This window comes from Carassius auratus, unplaced genomic scaffold (assembly GCF_003368295.1).
Source record: "Carassius auratus strain Wakin unplaced genomic scaffold, ASM336829v1 scaf_tig00215187, whole genome shotgun sequence".
Classification (NCBI taxonomy): Eukaryota; Metazoa; Chordata; class Actinopteri; order Cypriniformes; family Cyprinidae; genus Carassius; species Carassius auratus.
Window position 1 is genome coordinate 3,873 of NW_020527972.1, and position 26,388 is coordinate 30,260.

General features: G+C 35.8%; 1 long non-coding RNA gene across 2 annotated transcripts; it reads right to left on the reverse strand.

Annotated features, from left to right (window-relative positions):
- LOC113093852 (uncharacterized) lies at positions 1-26,388 on the reverse strand. 2 transcript variants are annotated; one of them, XR_003287916.1, is made up of 3 exons: positions 26,226-26,388; positions 7,650-7,785; positions 1-32 (listed from the first exon to the last, which is right to left on the reverse strand). It is a non-coding gene; the product is annotated as an uncharacterized LOC113093852 (long non-coding RNA). The 2 variants fall into 2 exon arrangements; XR_003287915.1 differs by having other exon boundaries at positions 1-35.

Below are 26,388 nucleotides of genomic sequence, written 5' to 3' on the forward strand. Positions count from 1 at the left end.
CCTTTGATCCGTAAGCTCTCTGAGATCCCGTCCTGCTGGAAAAAGAAACAGAGAGAAAAACAAAACTTACAATACATTCACAGCACAGTAAATCAATAGTGTCCTGGCCAAAGACGTCCACATACTGGATATTGGATGGCTTACACACCCCAAATACATCTGATGCTGATTATCTTCTAAAGAAAATTATAACTATCTGCCTCCTTTCTTTCTTAAAAGTATGATATAGATGCTTCCTATGCCATATTGCCATAGCAAAGTCTAAATATTCTTTCAAAATGTTGGTCCCTGAAATATTTGTCAGTCTGAGTTAAATGATTCATTCATTCAGACCAGGCAGAGTACGGCAGTCTCTCAACGAGTCTATTTCTAAAGGTTAAAGGATGCCGTATTCCACCATTAAAGAGACAAATGGGAAATTTTAATGTTAGCTGTCATTTTGCCTCTAAGGATGAAATACAACAGTGTCACAGGATGAAAAATAAAACAAAAAGTGTAACAAAATTCTAAGCCAGACGCTCAAAAGTAATAGCTGAACCAAAAATGAAAACTTGGTCAGCGTTTACTCATGAGAATTGAGCATTTACATAATGAGTTGCTCTTTTCCATACAATGAAAGTTGTAGTAAGTTATACTGTATACTTTGATGCTTTTAAATTGTTCACGAATTACAATGTCTATAAAGACAAATGGTGGCAAAATAAATCAGTAATCAGTAAATCTATCAGTAATTGGTCTTGGTTTAAATAGAATTACACAATGATTTGGATATCTAGAAGATGGATAATTGGTGAGATTTTAATTGAGATTACCATGAAGCATCAAATTTCCGGCTTTCTCTCTTTGTTTTCCAAAGACTTTCAAGTCATTTGTCCAGTCTGTCCAAAATTAAAACAAACTTGCTATATATATATATATATATATATACATAGCATACCAAGGAAGGAGTATAATTGCTCTGCATTGTTATTCATTCATGTTATTTTAAACTCACATTCCTGCAAAAGCTGAGAGAGCATTTAGTTCAGAGTAACAGCTCATTCATTCAGCTCCGAAGACTTTTGTGGCTCGGTGAATAGATTATCTTCCTGGAATCAATTATGCAACTGAACTACATAAATGAAATCATGGCTATGAAACCCAGGCCTCTTGCTTTATCTTACACGTGTGCCATCTGTCACTCAAGCAACTAGTTTTCTGATTGGTCTAAATGTGTGGCGGAGCAAAATTTTGGCCGTAATCTGAGTGGAGGTACAGGAAGGGTGGGGCTACGGTGAATTAAACCTTTGGCTTTGACAAGAGATTGGCTTTTGCAGAGCAGGACAAAGCTTCGTACTATAAGCTGAATTACTCATGATGATTGAAGCAGGCTGAGTTGAGGGAAAGCTAATGGGGTCACTGCTTATCTCTGTGCCCGTGCCAGAAAAACAGGCTCAAGCCTGCAAACCTCGCCCAACACACCTCCCCTATTTGAAACGCAGGCTTGCTACATCCGTTGCCAGTCTTCTTTATGGATTCACATTGTTGGAAAACTCTGGAATGACTCAGAATGAACCTTGATATATGATTCATATATAATATGACCACTAAACATAATAATAATTATAAGAAATATTTTTTTTCTGGCCTTTCTGCCATTAAATGCATTCTTGTCTGATACTGGATGTTGTTTGTGCTTTGTACTTAATGGATTTTTCATACAATGTGGACTGATAAGGAAGTTATTGCAGGAAATATGGTTACTATTTGTTAACCACAGTGTACATTTCAAATATAAACAGGAGGCCTTCTGATGTATGTGACAGCATTCGCATTTAATACAGAGGGAAAAGAGAGAAGGGCATCTTCATTCACAATTTCCAGCTTTATTGAATTTCTACATGAGAGGCTTGTGAGCATTAGCAAACAACACTGATACTTGAGCGAACTGGGATGTTCAAGGTTACCTTCAGATAATTAATGACAGAGTCATTAGGTTAACTGTCCACTTCAACCACATTTGTAACCACAACGGTAGTAGTGATTTGCTACTTGTATTACCGGGTCACATTAAGAGTGAGCTTCACTATTTTTAGAGTTGCCTACATTTAATGTTTAAAAATAAAAATAAACTCTACCCCCTTGCTAATGTAAAAAGTTCCCCAATAATTTCTAAAAGTCACAGTAAATAAATCAGACCTAAATGGCACTGCACATAAGACAAATAAATTTAACTTGCTGACATGTTGCTATTAACAACTCTAGTATCAATCACACATAAGAAATAAACAAATCACAGGAACCAGTTTGGAGATCATTTATAAAATACTGCGTATCTGCCTAAGCCATCTGTCACATTCTAATGATCTAATAATTAACACCAAACCACATGCATAAGTGGATTTTTTTTTTTTTTTTAATAATATGACAATACTAATTGTCTGAAATGATAACAGTTTACACATGTCAAAAAGCCAGCATGTGCTTTTCCTCTCAGGCTATTTTCACATTTGGTTGAATTGCTTGGTTCTTGTTTCTACACATTGTTTCTGTGGGTCTGGATGATGGTATAATTACGTCACCTCCAACAGTATTTCCCTGAAGGCAGACGTTTACTGTAGCTAGGTAACAACACATGAGGAAAATACGCCAGTTCAACGTTTTTATTGAAGTGCTTGTCCCTTTGGATATACCAGCAAAACAAAATATCCAAACAAACCAACACTGTTTGTGAGCTGTATTGCAAGAGATGCAAAGAATGCAAGATGCTCTCCAAAGGCAATTTCATTAAAGGCAAGCAGTTATGAGAAACACATTATAGATGTGCATCTCAATAAATTAGAAGGTCAGGGAAAATTCATTTATTTCAGTAATTCAACTCAAATTGTGAAACTCTTGTATTAAATGAATTCACTGCACACACACTGAAGTAGTTCAATACTTTTGTTCTTTTAATTGTGATGTTTTTGGCTCACATTTAACAAAAACCCACCAATTCACTATCTCAACAAATTAGAATACTTCATAAGACCAATAACAATAATACAAAAAAATTTAGTGAATTGTTGGCCTTCTGTAAAGTATGTTAATTTGCTGTTCATGCACTCAATACTTGGTAGGAGCTCCTTTTGCTTTAATTACTGCCTCAATTCAGCCTGGCATGGAGGTGATCAGTTTGTGGCACTGCTGAGGTGGTATGTAAGCCCAGGTTTCTTTGATTCTGGCCTTCAGCTCATCAGCTCATTTTTTTGGTCTCTTGTTTCTCATTTTCCTCTTGACAATACCCCATAGATTCTCTCTGGGGTTCAGGTCTGGTGAGTTTGCTGGCCAGTCAAGCACACCAACACCATGGTCATTTAACCAATGCTTGGTGCTTTTGGCAGTGTGGGCAGGTGCCAAATTCTGCTGAAAAATGAAACCAGCATCTTGAAAAAGCTAGCCAGCAGAAGGAAGCATGAAGTGCTCCAAGATTTCTTGGTAAACGGGTGCGGTGACTTTGGTTTAAAAAAAAAAAAACATTGACCAACACCGGCAGATGATATTGCACCCCAAATCAACACACACTGTGGAAACTTAACAATGGACTTCTCCACCCTTCCTCTAGACTCTAGGTCCGTGGTTTTCTAATAAAATACAAAACTTTCTCTCATCGGAAAAAACAAGACATTATACCACTGGGCAACAGTCCAGTTCTTCTTCTCCTTAGCCCAGGTAAGATGCCTCTTACATGGTCTGTGGTTCGGGACAGGAATACGACAACTGTAGACAAATTCCTTGACACGTCTGTATAGCTTGACCCCAGCCTCAGTCCATTCCTCGTGAAGTTCACTCAAATTCTTGAATCAATTTTGCTTGACAATCCTCATGAGGCTGCGGTTCTCTTGGTTGGTTGTGCATTTTCTTCCACACTTTTTTCTTCCACTCATCTTTCTGTAAACATGCTTGGATACAGCACTCTGTGAAAACCAGCTTCCTTGGTGATGAATGCTTGTGGCTTACCCTCCTTGTGAATGGTGTCGATGATTATCTTCTGTTCAACTGTCAGATCAGAGACTGAGAGACCATTTTGAAGGCTCGGGAAACCTTTGCAGGTGTTTTGAGTTGATTAGCTGATTGGCATGTCAACATATTCTAATTTGTTGAGATAGCGAATTGGTGTTTTTTTGTTAAATGTGAGCCAAAATCATCACAATTAAAAGAACCAAAGACTTAAACTACTTCAGTCTGTGTGCATTGAATTTATTTAATACACAAGTTTCACAATTAGAGTTATGAAATAAATGAACTTTTCAACGGTATTCTAATTTACTGAGTGGACCTGTATATGGCACTAAATCTAATGCTTCATGATGGTTTAAAATAACATACCTTCTACACTACACCTAAATCTAGCCGATAGTATGAACAAAATCGAATGTGACATAAAAATGCAATCGAGTGTCTTAAAGGGACAATTTTTGTGACCCCTGCTCAACAGTTTATTCGGATATAAAAGGAAAGTGTTCCCATGGGTGGTAACGCTTTAAAATAATGGTCCGTTGTTAATAAGTAGCTACGCAGGAAGTAATAGGTAGTACTACATTAACACTTAACTTAATACTATTAACTAATATAGAAGCAAGATTAACTAAGCAGTAAGTAATAGCTCATTTAGGACATAGGTAGTTCCTTATTAGTTATTTGATAATTACTAAAGAAAAATATCGTCATTGAGAACTACTTTGGAACTATGGCCAACTAATGAAGAATAACCAATTAATTACTAATCACAACATCTACGTCTATAAAGTGAACAATTAGCTTCTTTATGGAAACGTATATATATATATAGCCTATCCATATGATATATTTAATGAGCTCCACTAAGTTCAATGTCTCCAACTCTAATAACTTTAACGTTAGTGATATCATGCTGGGGAGGGCTTCTCTTCAGGAAGTGACAATAAATAATGATGTTCTCTTATCAAAACATATTTGCATCCTTCATGAAAACATTGACTGCATTTATAGTGTTAAGCACAAAACAACATCTTCCAGATTACAATGTGTCTGGTAGAATATCACTAGTTCCTCACAGAAATATATGGCTGTACAGTATGTGTCAGATAATTTTATTGTAAATTACTTGTGAAATCCATGACTTGAGTGTTCAATGTGATCTCATGAGAATACGTGTGTATTTTTACGTTAAATATGGTTCTATCACACGTATATTTACATACGTTTTCATGCACATAGAAACGTACAATTTATACGTATTTATAGCAGTAAAACGTACAAATACATGTTTTTATTCAATTTATTGAAAGCAGTTTACTCGTCTATTTAATAGGAACTAACATTTCTGTGCATGCTGCAAACCATAGATACACACAAAAGCACAGCATACAATTACAAATCACATCCATTTTATTTGTTTGCTGTACTGCATATCTTTAGAATCCAGATGTTTGCAAGGAACATATCCAAATTCAGCCCTTTATCAATGGATCTTCATATTCGTTCTCAGCAACAGCGTCCGTCACAGTCAAAGCTGAGCTCGCGCTCGTTATGAATTTGAAAATAGTGCCAGTGCGCCACGTTACGACATGATTTACGGCACTGATATCGAACACTCATTGGTCCTCATCCAATTCGTCACAGATTGCGACATGTTGTGTTTCAGTTTATGACATTTGAATACTGCGCCAGTGCGCCTTCACGGAGAGAAGACAGATACATAATTTCATGGATTAATAAATTAAATTATGCTCTGTACCCTATAAAAACTATTACCTCCATATAGAGGACTGCGACTGGAACTCATTATCATTTGAACTACTTTTGGTACCACTTTTGATATTTTCGCAAAAAATAAATGATTAACGTTATGTTTGTTTGTTTGTTATTTGTTTATTTATAACAGTAACGTTATGTAGTTTTAAGAAATGTTGTCTTTAAAATAAAAAATCTTTCACTTTAAAATAAATGGTCCAGATCACTAGTAACGTTAGTTCATGCGGACTGACAAGGTAACACTTGAGTAATTAGTCAGGAGTTAACATGTTTTTCACTTTAAAATAATGGGCCAGATCACTATAGTAGTTCCTGCGGACTGACAAGGTAACGCTTGAGTAATTAGTCAGGAGTTAACATGTTTTTCACTTTAAAATAATGGGCCAGATCACTATAGTAGTTCCTGCGGACTGACAAGGTAACGCTTGAGTAATTAGTCAGGAGTTAACATGTTTTTCACTTTAAAATAATGGGCCAGATCACTATAGTAGTTCCTGCGGACTGACAAGGTAACGCTTGAGTAATTAGTCAGGAGTTAACATGTTTTTCACTTTAAAATAATGGGCCAGATCACTATAGTAGTTCCTGCGGACTGACAAGGTAACGCTTGAGTAATTAGTCAGGAGTTAACATGTTTTTCACTTTAAAATAATGGGCCAGATCACTATAGTAGTTCCTGCGGACTGACAAGATAACACTTGAGTAATGAGTAATGGATTTCACAAGTAATTTACAATAAAATTATCTGACACATACTGTACAGCCATATATTTCTGTGAGGAACTAGTGATATTCTACCAGACATTGTAATTGTAATCTGGAATATGTTGTTTTGTGCTTAACACTATAAATGCAGTCAATGTTTTCATGAAGGATGCAAAGATGTTTTGACAATAGAACATCATTATTTATTGTCACTTCCTAAAGAGAAGCCCTCCCCAGCATGATATCACTAACGTTAAAGTTATTAGAGTTGGAGACATTGAACTTAATGGAGCTCATAAAATATATCATATGGATAGGCTATATATATATATATATATATATATATATATATATATATATATATATATATATATATATATATATATATATATATACGTTTCCATAAAGAAGCTAATTGTTCACTTTATAGACGTAGCTGTTGTGATTAGTAATTAATTGGTTATTCTTCATTAGTTGGCCATAGTTCCAAAGTAGTTCTCAATGAAGATATTTTTCTTTAGTAATTATCAAATAACTAATAAGGAACTACCTATGTCCTAAATGAGCTATTACTTACTGCTTAGTTAATCTTGCTTCTATATTAGTAAATAGTATTAAATTAAGTGTTAATGTAGTACTACCTATTACTTCCTGCGTAGCTACTTATTAACAACGGACCATTATTTTAAAGCGTTACCCCATGGGTCCCTGTTTTGTCAGCCAGTGCCCTCCCTCCCAGAGTTTAATTGATCTGTTACATAATATGAACGTTCGCTTGTGGAGATTATGAAGGAAAAAGAGGAGAGAGAAGCAGTGGAGCTTGTTAGAGCTGCATTACGCATCAATTGCTGCTATCTGACAGTGTGTGTGTCCTGCAACGGGCAGTCAATAAACATTCAATTACACAACCACGCTGAGCTGTTTCATCATGATGTCAGCGCAGCAGGAGTTTTCGCCTGCAGTTCGAAAATGTCCAGAGCGAAAGATCCAACACTTTTTAATATAAATATTATCACGCATCTCTGATATTCGGCTCAAGAGCGGATGAAAAGTAATGAATTGTCCAGTGACAATAATCAAACCAAAGCGCTCAATGTGATGCGGATTTCCATACTAATTAGCATCATAACCGGCTACACAGAAGTCTCGTCTTATAAAGTGATGGCTAATGAAATCGGAAAGATCGATACCTTGTGGCGGAATCTGACGAGAGGTCGATACGCCCTCGGGGTAAATCCTTCTTTGCCAGGACGTGCCTCTGCAATCAGCGCTGCCCCCCAGAGCAGGACAGCTGCCCACCATCTCCTGGAGCCTCTCATTACCCTCCTGTAATAAAATAAAAGACATGAATACACAAATAAACAACACCCCATGTAGGTTAAGTCAAGCGGAGCATTTAAAGCCTTTTGAAACAAACAATGCATCACAGCTCAGCTAATTAGAGCAGACAAAGGATGCCGATCTACTGTGAGTTTAAACTAATGCTTTCAATAAGAAGCCCACACTCAATGGCAAGATTAAATCTACTTTGAATCAATTAAGGAATAATGAGCACCATGAGGAAATAAAGATAAAGCTAAGAAAAAGGATCAATATATTTCCGCGCTGACGGTGAATGCATTTGATTACAGTTCCTTTTAAGTCAGGCATTCATATCAAGGTAGCGTTTAGATTCAGTACTGATATGAGACTTTTTCTTCCCCTTTATAAGTGGTTTTCAGACTGGGGTTTGGAGAGCAATAGTGTCCTTGGAGAAAAACAAGTGTTTATAAACTGGTAACTGGTAAAGATACTAATACATAAAAAAAAGTCTAAAATTAAAATAAATAAATAAAAATAAATTAATACAATTTTGAATAAATAAAATAAATAAATAGATCAATAAAATTGACAAAATTTGATTTCAAGAAATAAACAAATTATCACTAAAATATTAATATATTAACATAATTCATAAATACAAATGATTAAAGTAAACCCATGATACAAAACTAATTAAAATATATACATTCAAATATAATAAAATTGCTTGAAGTTAATAAATCAATTATCAATATAACAGTGATTAGAAAAAAAAGTTATTTGATGAAGTTTGCAAAATTGATTTTGTTATATAAGGATTACTGCTGTGAAGCTGCTTTGAAACAATATGTATTTTATAAAGCGTTATGTCAAGAAAGGTGACTTGACTCAAAATATAGTTGGATTCACACAAAAGTGCCACTTCTGCAGTATTTCAATGCAAAAACTTTTTGACAGAGTTGTTCTGTCAAAGAAAGCAATGAAGCAACAAACACAATTCATAAACATAAAATATATCCATGTACTCCGGGGCTCCCTTCATCACAGGCCGCAGGATAATCACTGCATGGGAATGATGTCCTGCAGGAGTTCAGGACTTTGGAATGGAAACAAAGTTTAGAATGACATGGCATTGGATTTTCGAACAAAGCAAGACAGTCCATATATCACATCATTGGTTTGAAGTCAGGTGGATGACTGGTCCAAGAAATGAGCAAGCACACTTGATGAAAACCTGTGCTACCCATCTGTGCTTTTATTTCAATCTCGGCATGCATGACTGTCATATTTCATGCCGTCTGTATGCCAAAGAGAGAGAGCGCATGAAGAAGGAAGATTGAACGCTGTACAACCACCTATAGGGACAGTCATCTTAACTTCATCAGGTGGCCATAAATCGTCAACGCCACATCTATGCCAAGTGTCTTGGCATTGACTTTCAAATGAGGGATGTCTATCACTCATAGTGTTCACAACAGATCATCATGTGACAGTCTCCCAGCAGGCAGAGCGATACAAGTGTCTTCTATTGCATCCCAACTGTACTGTACTTGCCCACAGTCGTAGCATTAATGCTTGTTTACTGATCAGTGCTGCCATGTATTCAGATCATGATCTTCTGAACCATTCTCTATTTCCATTTTTCGCTACACCCCCATGCTCTGGCAGACTAGAGTAATAATGCTGTGTTGGCAACTCTGGCATCACATACATTTGTAGTCTTTGCAGTTACGATTTATGCCACTGTCTACAATAAAGTGTGCTAAATTATTGGCTATAAAAAAATACTATAATTTTACGATTCTAGTTATGATTTATGCCACCTTCTACAATTATGTGTACTTAATTTTTGGTCATTCAAAACATATTAGAACATCCTAGAATACCAAGGTTTCCAAACTGGCTTATCAACTAAACAAAATGACAGTATAGAAAGAAAATGAGAGTGAGAGTCAACAAATGCTATTTTTACAGAAAAAGGAAATATAGATACAAAAAAATATAAACAATATATTGTAAAATAAAAATAAAACTAGAATAATAATTATTGAAAATTTTAAATGTGTTTTTTACTAGTGTTTGTAGTTGCAATTTATGCTGCCCTCTGCAATAAACTGTACTTGAAGCGTGGTGGGTCATCTAAAACATATTCACTATACCAGATTATCAAGCTTGCCAAAGTAGTTTCCAAAGTAGCTCAATAACTACAAAATGTATGTATTTATTTATTTATGCATTCATGTTATATTATGTATTTACTTAAAATCTCACACAGATTTCAGTCACATTTCCATCAGGATGTTGTGGAAAGACACAAACATCGACTCTTGTAACATTAGTAACCTTCCTCTGTAAAGAAGGCATTAGACAAAATCTCCACTTCCTTAGGGAGCTAAAACATCTGGCCTACATCTTGACCAACAACATCACTGTCACCTCCAACAGGAAGGTCCTTCTGCAGGTGGTGACTACATATGTCCTGTTGTCTATTTAACATTTATATTCGTCCAATCGCCTGATAGTGATGTACATCTACACCAAGCCATGTACAGTACATTTAGGAAAGCGGGCAGCAGTATTTGCACCTATCTATTTGTTCCTCTCCTGTGTGGGAAAAAGCTCTGACAAATTGAATGGTGAATTGTGACTAAAACATGCATGGTTGCAAAACATGCATTAATATGTGGATTGCACACTGTATGACACAAAAAGATAGCGTGGACACAAGTTCAAGAAATACAGAACAGACCTATTTCATTGTTCGCTTAAATCTGTGCAGCCGTCCCAAAGGTCTGGTTACTGAGTTTCATGGCTGGAAGCTATAACAATAACACAACATTCTATTACCACTTACTGTACATACAGTTGTTTGCTTTTGGGAGGAAGAAGAAGAAAAAAACAACCTTTATGTGTTGGCATTATTTGTGCAAATATGTATTCATTTGAAATAGTCTTTTCCAAATCAAACTAAACTGACCATCCTGGGTGAATCTTTTAACATTCATCATGAAACAAGGCATACACAAAGGGTCAGATAGAAAAAAGCATGTCTTTTTCAAAAGTTACTTTGTTTGTTTACATTATCAGGCTGCTTTCATTCTATAGTCTTTTATGCTTATACCTATGTGATTTTTGGATCAAATTATGATCTGTGATTTAAGGGAAAGCTGAACCTCTGTCACCTGTTTTTATTTTCCTTATTGAACTGGCATCCTTTTACTTGCCTTTCTGCAAATCAGTTAGCTGACGGATATCATGCAATCTTATTAATATTCATGAGGCAGTCACCTTATTAATATTCATAATTGCTCCTACACCCCTGAAAGCTGCCATATTATGTTCTCAGCAAATTGGAACAGTGAAACATTGCACTTTCTGTGTACAGGAGCACAACCTAGATCTTTCAGCAATCTTGCTCCCTCCCATGTCTCATCCTGAGGATTTGAGGTGCAATTGTTTACGCCATGTCGAGGGAAGTGACAGTGACTGTTAAAGTCTGGAAATGGTCCACTAACTAAACCCTGTGAAATCTCGCCTATATTTTGCAGTCTGTCAAACCGTTGGGCTGTGGGCAGTGACAGATGTTGGCAATTTGTGTCAACGTGACTTTTCTGTCATTGTGTAAACTGTCAGAAGAACTTCTAATTATACTGGACTGTATAAAGAAGCCTCTGTTAAAAAAATAAAATAAAAATAAAGACTGACACAATTTGTGCAATATTGTTCAAACTCATGAGTGTCCTAAAGGTCATGCAAAATAACTCTCTCTCCAGCTTTGTTTCAATATCATTACTTCTGTCAATGTTTAAATGTCACCTCACAAAATTAAACCCTGCAAACCCTAATCTACCACAAAGCATTTCAATTCAAGGGAAAATTTTATCTGTGCATCACAAAAGAAGATATTTTGAAATTCAGAGTGGTCTAAACATATCGAACCTTATTGATGTTCCTTGTACGGTCAAAAACACATCTTCATAATATCTTCTTTTGTGTTCCGTGGTAGAAAAAGAGTAAATGAGTATGAATTTTCATCTCTTTAAGATTTAGTCTTTTTAAAAATTTAAGCGTGACACACTGTAAGACAAAATCAATGAAAAGTCATGCAGCATTATGAAATAATCTTTATACTTTGATTCTAAGGCCTGTTTTGAATAAGACTTTAGACTATGAATGATTTGTATTGCCTGAAGTAAAAAAAAAAATCCATGATCCTTTCACTTTAGCCCTCCGGATGAGCTGGGAGATTCAAATGTGTTTATGAACATCTGTAATTTTCATAAAACCACTCCTATAAAGCATTTTCATTTTAGAAGTTGTAAAGCAGAGCTGAAACCTGTTGGCACAGGATCCTCACTCTCATGCCCAAAGACTGTTTACACATGCTGCCGAAAATGCAGAATTCTATACAAACTATATATATAGCTAAGTCTTCAACGTCAATATTTCATCATTGTTTTACAACATAAATCTTTCAGTGACAGTAATATATTAATTTGTACCGGAAATAAAAAAAAAACTAAAAAGGCAATTCAAAGCAAGAGTCTGATGAAAATGTTTAATTTCACATTTTAATTAAATTAATTAATATATTAAAATGCAAAACAGCTATTTTACATAGTAAAATTTTACTTTATTTTATTTTTTAATTACTTTATACTTATACACATGTACTTTGTACTTACTTTACTTATTTACTTATATTACTTTTTATTATTAAATAAATGCAGCCTTGGTAAGCATAAGAGACTTTAAAAACTCTCAAAGAGTCTGACACCAGAAGAGACATCTATGGAAAACATGATGTTTCTATTTATACAGTCTATTTATACAGGAAAGAGCCAAGAAACAACGCCAATAAACACATTCAGTGATTTATGTTCTTCAAGCAGCCTCAAGTGCTTTTACAAGAAAAAAAAAATCTATAAGTCAGAATGGAAAAGTATACTGTAAAAGCGCCCTTCATAAAAACATCAGAAACACAAGCAATAACGCAAATGACAATTTCTGATGCTGATACACCCCTAACCAGAGAACACAACAATAGCACCAAACACATTCATTCTGTGTCTGAAAGTGTCTACAGAATCCACTAGTAAAGTTAACACAATTAACATCAATTTTGTCAGTATTTAATTGATTGGAATCCACAAAGTAAAGGATGTTGCTTTAGACATTTTTATTTTGATAAACTTTCCATGTTAAGTTAACACTGTTCATAGCTTACAATATGTTGCGTGTTAAGTTCAGTCTTAATGGTTTAGTATGGAGTCAAAACCGTGCCACATATAGTTGCAAAATACTTGAAGTATTGCAAAAGAAAATAAAGTTTTGCAAATGAAAATGAATAAATGTGCTTTTTGTAAACACAAATAAATTACATAGAACATTTAAAGGGTTAGTTCACCAAGAATGAAAATGTGTCTATCTTCTCGAAGCATCTTAGGTGTAAGTGAGTTTCCTCTATCAGAATAATCCAATCGAAGTTATATTAAAAATTGCTTGCTCTTCCAAACCTTTCAATGGGGGTACAGTAAGTGGGTGTTTGTTGTGAACAGTTCAGAAGATGTTAAATAAAGTGCTGGCATCTGTAATATAAACATCCCTCACATTTGTAAAGAGAATTCCTTAATAAAAGTTGTTGTTCTCTATTTTTCAAATTCCATCTGTTAATTTTGTTTCTGTGTAACGTCTCTTGCCGCTACAATAACCAATATAACAATCCTTACTAGGAGTAATTAAGTTTAAATTAAAATGGCTTAAGGCTTTTTTTTTTCAGTTTATTTCAAGACACTAACGAAGAGATCATATCCATGGGATGGGACGGTCACATCACAAGTGTTGCAAAAACAGCCAACCTCACATGCAGAGGTCATCATATGACCAGATAAACACCACATGACCAGGGTTTAGGCAGACGGGTGAACCACGTGCTGCTTCTTTAACCAGATTAGTGTGAGGAGAGTAAGCTTTATCCAGCCCAGTGTACATAGACGATGAATATCCTTGATTCATTACACCCAACGTTCTACTAGAAACCGATGATAAACGAACGCTGGCAGGAACGCACAATCACAGATGAGAAAAAAGATCAGTGCTTGCATTAACACTGCTCTGTTCATGTGTACCAGGTGGCATTATTTATTGCTGCTCATCATTTTCATGGACATGTTATCTTTTTATTCAGATATCTCTCGCAATGCAGCACTGTAATCACAAAAGTGTGATTTGCTGCCTGCCTTGAACACAGTGCTGCACTGCATATCCCCTAGTAAGTCCTTTGTGTATTAAAGAAATGTCACTGATAGAGAAATGTCAAAAGTTATGAATGTGTATCTGTGTGTCACATTTTGTTATCGTTTATATAAAAGTGTAGTGTGCTAATTTTTTTGTGCTCTGTTTGTTTATTTATACAAAAAAGGAAATTATGCACCTGAAAATATAAATTAAAAGAAATCTTAAATTTGCCCAGATTTTACATTAGACATCAAGTGGTGACCAAAAATGCTAATACACAGTGTATATATATATGTGTATATATATGACGCATTGCTGCCACATACAAATTATTTTTTTCCACTAAATTATGTTGTTTTAACAAGATGTTATGTAGTTTTGACAACATATTTTTTAGTTAAAATTAAATATTTTCTCAAAATAACAACATATTATGTCAAAAAACGATATGTTTTCCGGTATAATAATAATATAGTTATTTCTATATATATATATATATATATATATATATATATATATATATATATATATATATATATATATATATATATATATATATATAAAAGTTATTAGGGGCCAAGCCCAAAGGGCTGTAGACCCTATTGTATTTGTACGTTTTCTTTATTATTATTATTATTTTCGTCCAGTGGGAGTCTATGGCAGCCCTATGAAGGAAACATGGGAAAATGATGAAATTTGGGACACTTGCAGAGATGACCATTATTAGTGATCTGACCAACTTTGGGGTCTCTAGGCCCAACTCTATAGCGCCACCAGCAGTCCAAAAATTCAACATTCAAACGTTAATAACTCTTGAACCACTATGAAAATAAAACTTAGTACATCTATTTTGTCTCTTCATGGAGATTCCATTCCACACCTTACATTAAAGGGGGGGGGGGGGGTGAAATGCTATTTCATGCATACTGAGTTTTTTATACTGTTAAAGAGTTGGATTCCCATGCTAAACATGGACAAAGTTTCAAAAATTAAGTTGTACGTTTGAACGTCCGGTTTGTCACAAGTTTCGGAAAGTTTTTTTCGAGTATGGCTCTGTGTGACGTTAGATGGAGCGGAATTTCCTTATATGGGTCCTAAGGGCACTTCTGCCAGAAGAGCGTGCACTCCCGTATAGCAGAGCACTGAGAGCACAGACATTCACTGATCAGAGCTAGAGTGTCACGAAATGTCAGAAAAGAAGTGTGTTTTTGGTTGCCAGGGCAAGACAACCCTGCACAGATTACCAAAAAAAAAAAAAAAACAGCATTAAGGGACCAGTGGATGCAGTTTATTTTTACTGAGCATCAACGGAGTTGTGCAAGTGTTTTTGTTTGTTCCCTGCATTTCGAAGATGCCTGTTTTACAAACAAGGCCCAGTTTGACGCCGGATTTGCACATCGTTTATTTCTTAAGGATAATGCAGTCCCAACGAAAAAGGGTCACAATCGTGTGTTGGAACCGCATGCGGTGAGTAAAACTGCTTCAAATATCTCTGTGTTGTTAACTTAGCTATCGGCGCGTAAGCACAAGTAAACAACATGCGATGTTGTCATCAAACTGCACTTTCGACATAAAGTGACATAAAGTGGAACTTAGTCATTTTCCAAAACAACTAAGCAAATATATACAGTTTCAGTACATACCACATAGAGACGTCGTTGCTGATGCTGCTCTTGTTCAATTTCAGCCTCTGGATCTGATTCTGGATCATAAATATACGCTGAATCTGACTGTTAGCCATGGTTTGTTTTGGATGTTTTTTTCCTCACGGTAATGTCACAGCTTCCAAACGCTCTCAACGCAAAAGCCTACTCGCGCTCGTGATTCTATAGCTCCGCCCACACGTCACGCCTCCAGCCGGTCGTGTTTTTCTGGGAAAAATCGGTACCGACTATCTTTCTCTTATGAAAATAATAAAACTAAAGACTTTTTGGAGTTATGAAGGATGCAGTACTATTCTATAGGTACTCAAGATTAACAGGATATTGAGTGAAAAACGAGCATTTCACCCCCCCCTTTAACACTCCGCCCATTACAGTAGCGGCCATTTTGAAAAGTACAGTATTCAGTCTAAACACTACTCCTCCTTCAAAATTGGTCCAATTCTTCCGAAATTTGGCTCAGATGTTCTTTGGACTGAGCCGCACAGAAATGACTGAACAGAATTTTTTGAACACTAGTGAAAAAAAAAAGTTATGTTGCTGTTAACTTACTGATGTTGACCTAAAATTGGTTGAGATGCTGTGTCTCGGCCAAACTTTGATCAATCGAAACCAAACTTGGTACACTTCATCTACACTATGATCTGGGGGTCCATTCCAAATTTGGGAATAGCCCCACCTATGGGTGTTAAGATATCAAAAATTCACTTTTTTGCTTATAACATCTGAACAATTCATCAGAAAATTATGATATTGGTGTCTATGGATTCTTTGGACCATTCCAAATCTGTGGATGTCAATTTTTTCAAGACCACCTGGACCACCCGTCCGCCATTTTGAATTTTGTCATAAATTGATATATCTTTTGATCTACTGATCTACTATCACAAAAATGTATAGGCATCATCAACACCATGTCTCGGACGTGCTCCGGAAGTTTGAAGACAGGGCCACCTAGTGTTCAAGAGAAATAACGATACTTGCAAAACCCCTTATAATTTCTGTAAATGTTGATCGATTTTTGTTATTTTTATGTCATTTTATTCCGTGGGTTATGCAGAATCTGATGATGTCTCATTTGTCATTTTCCAACATGGCGTCTGTCCGCCATATTGAATTGAATGAAAAACTGTTTTTTCGCTACTCGTCCTTGAAATCTTGTTCAATTTTGTTCAAAATTTTATCAGATGAACTTCAGACCGGCCTGACAGAAATGACTGAACGGATTTTTGATATTCACTCCCGTTCCCGATATCTACAGCTCTGAAGTTGACCGTACCTGTGCTAGTTGATTTATGCTAATAAGCTTAGCATGCTAATTAGCTAAAATGCTAAAACGTTTCTATTCACTCTAATGGGTCTCTTGAGCTATCTGATTAACTTTGAGCAATGCTAGCATTTTTTAGGTTAGCATGCTAATCTGGCTAAAATGCTACTTCGGGCACTTGAGAGATCATTCTCACACCTTAACCTGTCTTCTGAGGCATGTCAAATGTGCATCAACTAATGTGGCGCACTCTGCTAAGTCGCTTGCTCTGAAACTGTGAGGTCATGGGTTTGAATCCAGGGTGGTTAAGGTTGATCTGTTGTCCTGATGTAAGTTCTGTTTTGGCCATTTTGTCCTGCTCATTGCTCTGGCTACAGCCCTTCAGGGCTTGGCCCCGGTATCGCTGCTTGCAGCTATATTTTACTAATATAATAGTTATTTTCCCTATTAGAAAATCTCTTTATTTCTTTTCTTCATATTTCGATTTGTTGTTAAACCAAATAAAGAATTGTTAAGCCCAGAGTCAATTATTCAAAAATAACTGTTTTGATTTGATCATAGCCTAAACGAGTCATGGGTCTGAGTGATTGGATAGCACTACATTGTAGACAGATTGGAGATTAATCCTAATAAATATGCTGCTACAAATAAAACCATTACATTAAAATACATTTAAAACTGTGTATTTAAATAATTTCAGCAGCCTGCAGATCCTCGTATATGTCAAACTGTGGCGACTGCAGTGCACAGTCGCGTAGCTGGCTCACATAGCCTACCATATATCTATAATGGGAAAACATCTTTTTTATGACATAATTATTGTCATTATTACGAGAAAAATATGTAGTTTTAACAAAAAAAGATGTTGTTTTAATGAGATAATTATGCTGTATTAATGACATCTCATTTTTATGAGAAAAAGATGTCGCTAAAACTACATAACATGTTGTTATTATGACATAGTTAAGGGGAAAAAAGTAATATGTGTGAGGCAGCAATGCATCACAGTAATATATGCATATGCGCATATGCATATGCATATAGTAGTGGTTTCATTTTTCAGTTTTTTAATTTAATTTAATTTAATTTAATTAAATTTTTTTCTTTGCATTTACCATTGTTTTTTTCAATGAGAAGCAATGTTTTAAATCATGTGTATGTACTGTTTATGTGAACATAAAAAAGAAAGAACAAATTGTGTGCAAAAATATAATGCCTTGTGATTTGTGTGCATCTGCCATTGTAGGGCAGAAAAACATATATATATATATATATATATATATATATATATATATATATATATATATATATATATATAATAATTTTTTAAACACACCCAGGCTGAACATTTTCAAGCCTGAACTTGAACTATAATTTGATGTAACTTTTTCTGTTTCCTTTCTTGTTCAGCTCAAAAGGGTCTAACAGTGAGCAGAGACACGAATGCTTAAATCCCTCCAGTTTTGCGTGGAAATTGAGCTCAGAGCTAAATCACTCTTTAGAGGTAATCTTTCTCGAAATCCAGCATAGACGTACATATCCAGGAGGATAAACAAGTTTCAAATCAAATTCAGCATTGAGGCGACTGAGCCGCCATCCTCAGCACAAGACTTTGCTGTGTTGTCACAACTGTGCTACATTGCTGAAGGCAGATCAAGTACATGGCTCACATTTCATCTCTATTTCTCTTGATAAAACCATTTTGTCCCTTTTGGAGTACATGCTCAGCTGGACTAAAAGCAGATTAATGTGCTAACATACTTATACGGATTCTGGAATAACTTCCATAGGGGTTCTCCCACCTTGAATGGCTCACTTTCCAGTCTCCCCACCCACTAACATGAGTTCTCTGAACATGCTGGGTAATATGCTAATCAGCCTATATTGTACGGCAGTCCCCTGGGCAGAGCATAAGGATTTATCTAAACGGTTCTGCTCTCTTTTATGAGCACGTGTGGTCTTGCTCTTTGAAATCTAATAAGATGAGAGGCGTAACAACAGTACCAAACAGTCATAAAGTAGTCATCCCTGAGGGAGCCCTTCGCTCTGCCCTCTGAAGTGCTGTTTTCTTTGACTGAGACCATCCCCAAAAACATCCATCTTAACTTACATTTAACTAAATTCATTTGAATGGTGTACAGTAGCTTTATGGGAACAATAAGCCTGTTTCCACCGCAGGTGATTTCCCCATGAACTACGGACTAGGCTTGGCCGATTTTAGAGATGTAAGCTCCAGGTGAACACTGGGTGCTCAGTGCTCATGTTTCCCTGCGAGAGCGGCCTCACCTCGGCTAGTCCTTCTGACATTAGCTGCTGGCTCTGATTTCTCTGTAGTGGTTAAACATGAGATATGACTTGTTTTGGGTAAGTATAACTGGCAGTTTTTGGTCTCATGAATATATTATTTGTTCCAGGTAATATAGTTTTGGCACAAAGTTATATTTCATAACTTTATACATTTATTTATAATATTTACAGTATAACTTTATTCAAATGAAAATGAAAAGATGCTGTTTGATATCATATTTTTTTCATTGTAATGTAAGTTGTAATGTATGTACATTTCCTTAACTACATTTATTTATTTATTAATAGCCTACGAAAAAAAGAGGCAGTGGCATTTGATATTATATTTTGTCCTGTTGCAATTACAGTGAGGGAAATTGCAGTAGCCAAGGCGAGCTGACTGACGTTATCAAGTACGCTGTTGTTCCATTTGCAAAATTACTGGACTTGGGTCGTCCCATCCCCAGTAGTTCACACTCTCTAGTCAAACTAGCGAAGTCTGAACTACCAACGATGCAAGTCTGAACATTGCGTACTTGGTATTAAGAAACGCCCATGTACTGGCAGGAGCAGTCACGTGCAGTCCTTTGTCGCCAGACTATTTGCCTAATCTTCGCAGTACTTTAGACGACTATGGAAACGCAGACAGCAACAGTTCTGGGGGACAAATTGGTCCAGGTAATTTTGGTGGAAAAGTGGCTAATGAGAAGTTATAGCTCACCCCAAATTTAAATTCTGTCAGAATTTACTCACTCTCATGCTGTTCCTGTATAACTTTAATTCTTCCATGGCATACAAAATATGATTTCTTTATAAGAATGAGCCATACTTTTTCCCATGCAATTATATTTAATACATTTTCTAAAAGCAGAAAATCTGTATGAAATTACTTTTCTATTGTAGGTCTATTGTATATTATAAAATTAACTGTAAAAAATTGTCAAATAGTAATAAAACAAAGATTACATTTAATGTTTTATTCCATATGTTACTTAATGTTTCTTTGTAGCTGTGACTTTTGAAAGCAATTTCTGAATGCAAACTTTAGTGTAGCTTTTTTGTGACAAACAGACCTTCAAACTGAATTGTTGATAATGTAGAAACAGGTTGATAATGTTAAAACGATGGTGTTTTAGTGCCACAATAAATAATAAAGACATCTAAGATTATGAGATTAAATTAGTAATATTTCAAGAATTAAGTAAAAATTATGAGAAAATTACAAAGAGTTGGAGCTACAAGCGGCTCACTGATTCAATCAGTTCTTGAGAACCGAATCAGTCAAGATTTTTGTACCAAAAATAAATGGTTCACTGAAATAATCTAACTATTAATTTACTACTCCTGCAAGGATTTTCATTTTTTATAACAGCAAGGACAAACTCGAGCAGAAAATTCTTTTCAATTTCTACATTTGTGTTCTAAGACACAAATAAACTGAGTAAATGATAACAAAATGAATTGTTCCATTAACAATAATATTATTTTTCATATTTTTAGACTTAAAAAAATCTGTATTTCATGGTAAACCTTGTGCAGTTAATAGTGCATTTTAAAGTTATTCATTTTACTCATAGCCTGAGTGAGTGTGATTAAAAAATCATGATCGGCAAAGAACTTTAGTTTGTCATGGTGTTGTTGCTTAGCATTTTTCCCCACGGGTAATCTGGACTCATTAAATATGATGCACACATGCAACCCTAGCAGCCAGCAGAGGTGATATTAGAGCAGAGAGCCAGGACGCAGCTTCTGTTACGTTATACAACAGATACACTGCTTTCTAGACCTGTACCTGTGTTTCGGGACAGATGCTATGATGTGAAACTGGCACCTGCATCCATTAAAATGCGGCACTCAGGAAGGCAGCTGAGACTGTCATACTGAGGCTCTGCGTATCCCACGACACACACATAAACACAGTTAGAAACACACACACAAACACACAAAGGCAGTCAAAAAGAACACAACCACATTGGCCAGAGTTTAAAAACCAGTCCCATTTTACAAAGACTGCTCTTTTGTCTTTGTGCAGACATGCTCCAGAGCTCACACCTAGAGCAATGTGGACACACACACACACACACACACACACACACACACACACACACACTCTTCATCAGCAGGATCAGACAGCCAGCCCACCAATCTGGGAACAAGCCTGAGAACAAGCTGAAAATATCCTCACAATTTCCCTATGTGAGTTCAAATCGCTTTTCCAAGCTTGGCTTTGTTCTTTAATCTATTCAACTTCAAAACGTTGATTGTACATTCTAATTAATTTCTCCCAAGCCCAAAGCCAGATCCAGTATGTAGTTATAACACTCTGTCAAACACATATCTGCCCTATCAAGTGTAAATCAAGTCACCCATTCATATATGCTATATTCAACAGATACAAGTTGATTAGATATGGGTTGTTGCCCTAAGTGAGTTTACATATGTCCCCCGTGACAATGCAGCATGGTGTCCGTCAGCAGATGTTGCTGTTTTAATGGCATAAATGCATTATAATTATTGTTTTTTGCATAACTGTTGCAAATAAAAGTACATTATATAAAACGTTTTCATCTTGCCACTTTCTTAGAAAAGAAAACATATAAGGGGTATCTGTTGTAAGTCTATGGACTGAAGGGAGGCAAGCCTCCGCTGTAAAATAAATTTTCATTGTTGGACAGTGTTACTTCATAAAAACGAGTGACTTTTAAACTTTTAATATCATATTTTGTAATATTGTTTTATTTCTGTTATATCGATAATTTTCTCATTTAATTTTTTGAGGAGACACTGCCTCTCTTGCCTCCATATACAGATATGTGCTGTTTCTATGTATTATGTATGAATAAGTACACACACATACAGTATAGTATATATTTTAAAAATATTTACATGTATGTATGTTTATATATTTATATTCTTATATTTAATATTATATATAAATATATTTAATGTATAAACAACATATTTTTCTTAAATATATACATGCATGTGTTTATATTTAAGTATATACACATAATATGCACATATATTATGTAAACAAAAACTTTTATTTCAGAAGCGATTAATCACGAATAATCGTTTGACAGCACTAATATATATATATATATATATATATATATATATATATATATATATATATATATATATATATATTTTTTTTTTTTTTTTTTTTTTTTTTTTTGAGAGGAAGATTTGTCACGTAATAATCAAGGAGTTAATTTATAAATAATTAAATAACCCCACATAATTTGACTCCCTTAATTCATTTTAGGGTTGAAGGCTAACCGACATTAATGGTGATCTACTGGTGATGAGCTATTAAACTGGGTTCCATAACTACTATCCAAACTTGCCAGAAATATCACAGAGTTGCCCTAAACCCAAAAGTTCATGCTGGCTGATTGATACAGTTAGCAAGTCAGAAAAGCCTTTTGTGATCCAGGTCTATGAGATAGCTCTATGTCCACTGACCAGTGAACTGTGTTATTCACTGGTCACGGAGGATTGCACTGACCTGTCCAATCTGTGAGCAGTGTCAGGATTCATTAGTGCAACAGTAGGACTCACTCAGGTCTGTGATGAACATATCTATGGACAGGGAAATCCACAGACACCAGGAATAAAGTTTGTTCGCACATCCATTTCTGCGGCATTATGTGAATGTAATGTTGGGTTCTTACTTGAATGTGTATCTCGGGTGATGCTATTTACATTGAGGCTGCAAAGGCAAGGCAGTCGTTTGAGGAGATTAATTATTGAAAGCAATTAGAGTGTTTGTATTGCCCCTCTTCATTTTTAATTTTTTTTTGTTTTGTGTGAGTGCAGTGCCTTTCAGCACAGTAAACAACTGCAAATCTCAGACAACTATTATGCGCACAATAATAATTCCACGAGTTGTGATGAAGGCGGAAAATGAGAAAAGCATGAAGACAATAATGGTGATGATGCCGATGATGGTGATGATGAAGATGCAGCTGTGGCTGACAATGTAGCTGATGATGAAGAGCATAGTGATGATCGAAATGAAAAATGTGGCTGATTTTTCAAAGCAAAAGAAATGATAAATGCTTCATATAATGATCAATTACTGGCAAGGTTGTTAAAGAGATTCACCCCTAAAATAAAAATCCTGTCACCATTCACTCACCCTCACAAAGAAAATGTTTTCAAGGACAACACGTTTGACTTTCATTGCATGGGCAAAGAAAGGCACTATAAATCTTCCTACACAGAAGAAAGTCATCTGGTTTGGATTGGCATGAGGGTGAATTTTAGAGTAATATTTCATCCAAAAATGAAAATTTGCTCAAAATGTACTTCTCAGTCCAATTTCACCACCAGGTCATTCTGGATGTAGATGACGGCACCCATTCACTGCAGAGGATCCATTGGTGAACAAATTATATAATTTCTCCAAATTTGTTTTGATAAAGAAACAAACTCATCTGCATCCTGTCTACATCTACATACTTAATTTTATGTAGATTCGCTTCTTACATGCTAAACCACGCTTATGCGTATGGAGCCTACATATATTTCCACTGTGAGCAGTATTTCTCACATCAGTGCACACCACAGCATTACAGCAGCTCCTCAACCTGCTGCTGAAAAATTTACAATAATTGGGTGAAACTCTAAAAGTGGAGAGTTGGAGAATAGAGACAGGGTGAGGTCTTGCTACTGAAAGAGAAAGGATGCGGTCACCTTTAGAGGATTATGAGAAGATCCATTGCTGAAAATATGCTTACAGTAAATTTTCCCTTTCACCATAAAGTGAACAAATTTTATTTTCCATTGGGTGTTCTTTTCCCAATCTTTCCAGCAAGGTCTCTTACAGGATTTTTTATTTATTTATTTATTTATTTATTTTTTTTTTTGAGTGCCATCTGCTCTGGAGGCATATTTAATGGCCTATTCAGTGATTTGTAATGCGTGTTTGTAAGATCTGAGGCTTTACTTTTGTGTCTATATGTGTGAGAATGCATGTTTGTGTGTCTATTTGTGTGGGAGAAGCAATTGTTTGTTGTTCCTCTCCCTTTCTGCACTGCATGAGTACCCTTTGCTTCAGTAAATCCTTTGCAACTGAGAGCCATGGAAAAAGTTCCAGGATTGCATCTAAATACTCATCTGATGTAGAATTCAATGTGCATCAGATTCACTTGAGCAGAAGAGCATGGAAGCTCATACAGTAGCTGACCCTCACTGAGTTCTCATGCATTAAATATAAGCATCATCAGTCATATACTGAGCAGGTGGTGTGATGCATTTCCACCCACCTTTCTGTTCTTTTACTGTTTTCTGTATGTTTTTTTAATCTAAACTTTCACTTTTGTTCACTTCGAGTTTCATTTACCTTTCGTTACGGAGTCAAGTTCACACAAAGCACTGGCTCCAAACACAGCTTACAAAATCAGATTTTATGTCAATGCTTTGCTATAGAATTCAATGAATATCTTTCCTGGCAAAGCTAAACTAACAGCCAATAACAAAACAGGAGAGCTTGAGAATGTAACTAAACTGTGTAAACTTGGCTTCATATTTCATACAAATAAAAAAAGAACCAACTGCAATACTGTCTCTCGAGGTCTTGTTGCCTATTCATGCTGTAATAAAGCCAATACAATAGGAAAGCTGGAAATAATGCCTACAGCCTATCAAATAGAAACTGTGAAAAAGACAAGTACTATTGATCGATGCCACACACACACACACACACACATACACACAATAAGTTTCAATAGGAAACAGACAATAATAAATCAGTAAAATGGCAGCTCTTGTGAACATGGTGCATGGGAAAAATCATACAGCGATGCACACAATTTTTATAAACTATTCAGATTCATAGACATCAACATTCCAGTGTTTTTATTTATTATTATTATTATTATTATTATTATTATTATTTATATATATATATATATATATTATATATATATATATATATATATATATATATATATATATATATATATAGTTTTGTCATCTGTTGTGCAAAATATTATTATAGAGGTTGCTTCTAATTCAATCTGAGAGCTAAATAAGTCTGAAGAACCAATATGTATCTTCAGTTACTCTGCATTATCTAATTTATAAAGAGTTTTTTGGAAATACCTTAGAGTGCATAAAATGATCTGGATGTAGCTGACTGCTAATGGCCATTAAAAACTATAAAAATTATCACATGCAGATTTATTAGTACAAATATAGCTCGGTCATATATTGGACATTCGTTAAAAAGCTGTGTTGTAACTTGACAAGCAGGGTTGAGATTCAACGATCATTCAACAACTTAAAAACGCGTCTTTTTAAGTGCCTCGCGCTCCTTCGATCTTTAATTCAAGGCAACGCAAGAACACGTCCTATGTGAACGGCTCCGTATAATTGCACTACAGACACCAATTTGTCGCCCGTCTCCAGCCAGCCCACGTCATTACCAGAGATCGCCGTGCACACCCGCTAGATTGAATCTGGACGAGGAAAACAAGAGTATAATCCCCCCGCGCGCGCACGGTGCCACTCAAGGATTTTGCGTGCCAAGAAAAACAACTTGCTAAGTACCTCGCGGCTAAATTAAACGGCCACGAGCTTTGCTCAGGGTCCCGTACGTTTGCTTAACGTTTACTTTGTTCATTCGAGGAATATCGCAGCACCGTTTGAGGCAACATTACATCGGGGGCGACCGACGAGTGAACTTGTCCCCGGTACGGCGGATGGGAAAAGCTCGTCTAACTTCATCACCCTCCATCAACCACGGCTATACCGGGCTTCAGTCGGTTGTGCAAGCTACGCTGAATGTCACTGCACAAAATGCTAAATTATTCACACTCTACAGAGAAAGTGCTTTCCACCTTGCCTCCATTTAATCCATATGAAAAACTGCACATCAGTACAAAAGCCAGCTCAGATGATATAGTGAACGCGTTTAAATCACACTGAAATACATCCGTGGTGGATCCACGGACCTGAGGTTTGATCTTAAATCACACCCGGCATCATAGAGAAGAAAAACATACCTGTTTGTCCAACTACAACTCATCCAGAAAGGTATTTCCGAGTGTGGTTTTTAAAAATTCGAGAATTACTTTTGAAACAACACTGTTAACTGCGCGAAGTAAATCCAATCCCGTTTTGGTTAAGCTGTACAGCGTCCTCGGAGTTTGTGAATTCCCTCCAACT